At 43.0% G+C, this 4,568-nt stretch overlaps 1 long non-coding RNA gene across 1 annotated transcript in view; it reads left to right on the top strand.

The window, feature by feature from the left end:
- The first annotated feature begins 627 nt into the window (after window positions 1–627).
- The window catches only part of LOC143276277 (uncharacterized), a 4,584-nt gene continuing 643 nt past the window's right edge, over window positions 628–4,568 (top strand). The window contains exons 1-2 of the long non-coding RNA XR_013053537.1: window positions 628–755; window positions 3,707–3,946. This is a non-coding gene — a long non-coding RNA (uncharacterized LOC143276277). The remainder of the gene's footprint in view (window positions 756–3,706; window positions 3,947–4,568) is intronic.

The following is a 4,568-nucleotide window of genomic DNA, read 5'->3' as shown; positions in this document are numbered from 1 at the left end:
GTGTGTGTGTGTGTGTGTGTGTGTGTGTGTGTGTGTGTGTGCATGAGTCATTGAGCGTGTGTGCATGCGTGCGTGCGTGTGTGAGTGAGTGTGTGTCTGCGTGCGCGCGCGCTTGTGTGTGTCTGTGCTGTGAGTGAGTGTGTGTATCTGCGTGTGCATGCATGCGTGTGTGAGTATGTGAATGTGTGTGTGTGTGTGTGTGTGGGTGTGTGTGTGTGAGTGTGAGTGTGTGTGTGTGTGTGAGTGTGAGTGTGTGTGTGTGTGAGTGTGTGTGTGTGTGTGTGTGTGTGTGTGTGTGTGTGTGTGTGTGTGTGTGTGTGTGTGTGTGTGTGTGTGTGTGTGTGTGTGTGTTGCGTGTTCAAGAAATGTTTACAACATTTTCTTCCCCATGGCATGTTATTCGTCTTGTTTTCAAATCATGCTCTCCACATTGAAAAAACAAACAAACAAAGCAAGCAAGCACACACACACACACACACACACACACACACACACACACACACACACACACACACACACACAAACAGCCGTGAATTTGATATGAAATTTAATACCTGCGTCATGAGAGGAAATAAAGGCCCTTAAAGTTGAGCAACAGATCCATCATGGATAAAGGAAGCATCGGCAGGTACGTGGGGAAGTGAGGGGCCCTGAACATGTATAAATAGCTCCCACCAGGACCAGGCAAGCAATCCGACTCTACGTCATCCTATACCGCTCTTCTCTGCCTCGCCGTCTACACAGCTTCGTGACAAGTGAGTCAAGGTTCTTTCTGGTCTTTCTTGCTTTCTTTCTTGTCTCACATTTCTCACTTCTTCCATTGTTAACTTTCTGTTGTAGTTGTAGCAGTAGTCGTAGTAGTAGCAGTAGTAGTAGTAGTTGTTGTTGTTTATACTTGTTGTTATCGTTGGTGTTCATGTTCTTGCTCTGCTTTTTCTTGCACTTGTTCTTGTTTTTGACGGGGTTTTTTTTGGTTGGTTTTTTGGTTGTTGTTTTTTTGTTTGTTTGTTAATGTGTTGTTGTTTTTTATCTCGTTCTCTTATTGTTCCTTTTGTTTGTTTATTGTTGTCGTTGTCGTAATGTTGTTGTTGTTGTTGTTGTTCTGCTTATTATCCTCTGCCTCCCCAGCCCCTTTGTTCTCCTCCCGTGTGCCTTCCTCCTCCTCCACCACTTCTCCTTTGAAAGACGTGTGCCTTCCTCCTCCTCCACCACTTCTCCTTTGAAAGACGTGTGCCTTCCTCCTCCTCCACCACTTCTCCTTTGAAAGACGTGTGCCTTCCTCCTCCTCCACCACTTCTCCTTTGAAAGACGTGTGCCTTCCTCCTCCTCCACCACTTCTCCTTTGAAAGACGTGTACCTTCATCCTCCTCCACCACTTCTCCTTTGAAAGACGTGTACCGTCCTCCTCCACCACTTCTCCTTTGAAAGACGTGTACCTTCCTCCTCCTCCACCACTTCTCCTTTGAAAGACGTGTACCTTCCTCCTCCTCCACCACTTCTCCTTTGAAAGACGTGTACCGTCCTCCTCCTCCACCACTTCTCCTTTGAAAGACGTGTACCGTCCTCCTCCTCCACCACTTCTCCTTTGAAAGACGTGTACCTTCCTCCTCCTCCACCACTTCTCCTTTGAAAGACGTGTACCTTCCTCCTCCTCCACCACTTCTCCTTTGAAAGACGTGTACCTTCCTCCTCCTCCACCACTTCTCCTTTGAAAGACGTGTACCACTTCTCCTTTGAAAGACGTGTACCTTCCTCCTCCTCCACCACTTCTCCTTTGAAAGACGTGTACCTTCCTCCTCCTCCACCACTTCTCCTTTGAAAGACGTGTACCGTCCTCCTCCTCCACCACTTCTCCTTTGAAAGACGTGTGCCTTCCTCCTCCTCCGCCACTTCTCCTTTGAAAGACGTGTACCTTCCTCCTCCTCCGCCACTTCTCCTTGGAAAGATGTGTATATTACTCCCAGTGTTATTCACTTTTTTCTCTGTGGGTGGGGCTTTTAACAAACATTTTAAGTGAGGACATTTTAACGAGCCCTATACACATACAGTTATCAAGTCCATTCAATCATTCTTGTGTCCATATCTATCTATCTATATATCAATCTATCTATCTATCTGTTAGGGTGTCTTGAGGACACACACACACACACACACACACACACACACACACACACACACACACACACATGTAATATATATATATATATATATATATATATATATATATATATATGTTGTTGTTTTTTAAAGATACACACAAACACCTTCATAGCAACTAATCCCCAGATTACACACCTCGTTTTCCACAAGGAAGTGGATGACGCATCAAAAATAAATCAATATATTGTTTCAACTTTTAACTTACATATGTACGTGTTTTGTCCTGAAAATCCCATGGGAAAGACTACAAAGAGGTTGGAATCTTGCTGTCTGTCTGTCTGTCACACTCTCTCTTTCAATCTCTGTTCATCATCAGGTGATGAAATTGTAATACAGACTTTGATTAAACAAAACGATTCTAGAGTTAATGAGGAAGACCGATATGTTTAATATCTGCTTTTTAGTGTTATGAAATCAAAATAGATAGCATACTATATATAATTACCAAAAGAATTAGCCAAAGTAGATAGCATGCTCCCTCTTATTACCAAAAGAATGAATGATCGACTTTGACAGAATTACTTCGCTTTTAAATAAATGGTGTTGTTTGGTTTTGTTTGCTTTGTTTAGAGTACTGTGAATATAATTTGTCAGGGTGTGGTATTTAGATGTAAGATTTTTGGTACTGTTGGAACAAGCAGAGTATGTCGTATCGTACTTGTGGTGGCATAAGACGTAACATTGTGCCCTCCTTGTCAATACACCTTTGCAGGTAATTACAATAAAATGTCAAAGCGTCACACGAGTCTCAGTGTCTGTTTCTCTTCCCCACTCTCTCTTTCTCTTCTCCCTCTCTCTTTATTTCTTTCGACCATAATTTTTTTAATGTTGAAATCATTAGCTCTAATACAACACAGTTTTGCTTCAATTATAAGCTCTGTATTTCTCTTGTTGATTTTGAGAAAGCGTTTGATTCAGTTGAAAGCAATGTACTGTGGCATATACATATTGGAAATGGCATCCAATGCTGGCTCTTTCGCTGTGCTCCTAGTACGTTTAGGCCCGGGTCAGGCTTCAGATCGTTTCAGTGCTACATTGCTACTCGTCCAGTTTTGTTTTCGTCACACACACACACACACACACACACACACACACACACACACACACACACACACACACACACACATATATATATATATATATATATATATATACATACGCGCGCTCGCGCGCGCGCTCGCAACCCCTTATCCATCTATACGCTGCTGGGAAAAAAAAAACCCACCTCACAAAACCATCATGTAGTGATAACATTAATATCTTCTGTTCACAACCATCAGGTAGTGATAACATTAATATCTTCTGTTCACAACCATCATGTAGTGATAACATTAATATCTTCTGTTCACAACCATCATGTGGTGATAACATTAATATCTTCTGTTCACAGCCATCATGTAGTGATAACATTAATATCTTCTGTTCACAACCATCATGTGGTGATAACATTAATATCTTCTGTTCACAACCATCATGTAGTGATAACATTAATATCTGCTGTTCACAACCATCATGTGGTGATAACATTAATATCTTCTGTTCACAGCCATCACCATGAAGGTTGCTGCAGTTGCCATCGTCCTGTGTGCTATGGTCGCCCTTGCAGAAGGAATCTACTACGGCTACGGTTACCCACTGGGCGGTGTTGGCCTTGGCGCTGGTATTGGCTTAGGCGTTAGTGGAATCGGCTTCGGTGGATATGGCTTCCCTGGGGGCTTCGGCGGGGCCTTCGGCGGGGGCTTCGGCGGTGCCTTTGGCTATGGTTTCCCAGGATATGGTTACGGCTGTAAGTACAGGCCTGAGTGGGTCTGAATGGGTAACAGTACAGGCTGAATTTAGGTAACAAAAGATAAATCTGAAATATGGCTTGCTGGCTAGCAGTGTTTGGAATGGAAGACATGGCCACTGCAACTAGAAGGAATTGTGCTCAATGTGCCGTCACACGTACTGAGATTTGCAAACAGCGAGTTAAGTTTTCATTTTCACATTTGTAGGCTGTCTTTTTCAGGTACGAGTTAACTCGTACCACGATTACATCCCTTGTGGACCAGATACCAGTATTCTCGTACCAACACACTATCCTTTCCCCCCCCATATATTTGCTTGGTACAGTTGGAATATATGAACCGTCTACGGATTCCGGAAGCGTGAAAACGAAGCTTTGTTCGACCGATTAAATCAACAATTTCCCATCGATTTTAGCTGTTTTAGTTAGTGAACCACGTCCACCCTCTTTTTTCTGCAGTGATCTCATGTAGTGCTGGACGAGGGGCATTGTAGCAGGCGTGTAGCTGCGGGATAAAATGAGTTAAAAAGAACAACAACCTCCAAGTGTATTATAATGTGCAGCTATTAGTTTCCTTCAAATTTGCTCTTCTCGTTACGTTGTTTTTTAAAAATCGTTTTTA

The sequence above is a fragment of the Babylonia areolata genome, chromosome 31 (genome assembly GCF_041734735.1).
Source record: "Babylonia areolata isolate BAREFJ2019XMU chromosome 31, ASM4173473v1, whole genome shotgun sequence".
Lineage (NCBI taxonomy): Eukaryota > Metazoa > Mollusca > Gastropoda > Neogastropoda > Buccinidae > Babylonia > Babylonia areolata.
Note: the sequence above shows the minus strand (reverse complement) of the source record. Positions and strands in the feature narration are given on the sequence as shown.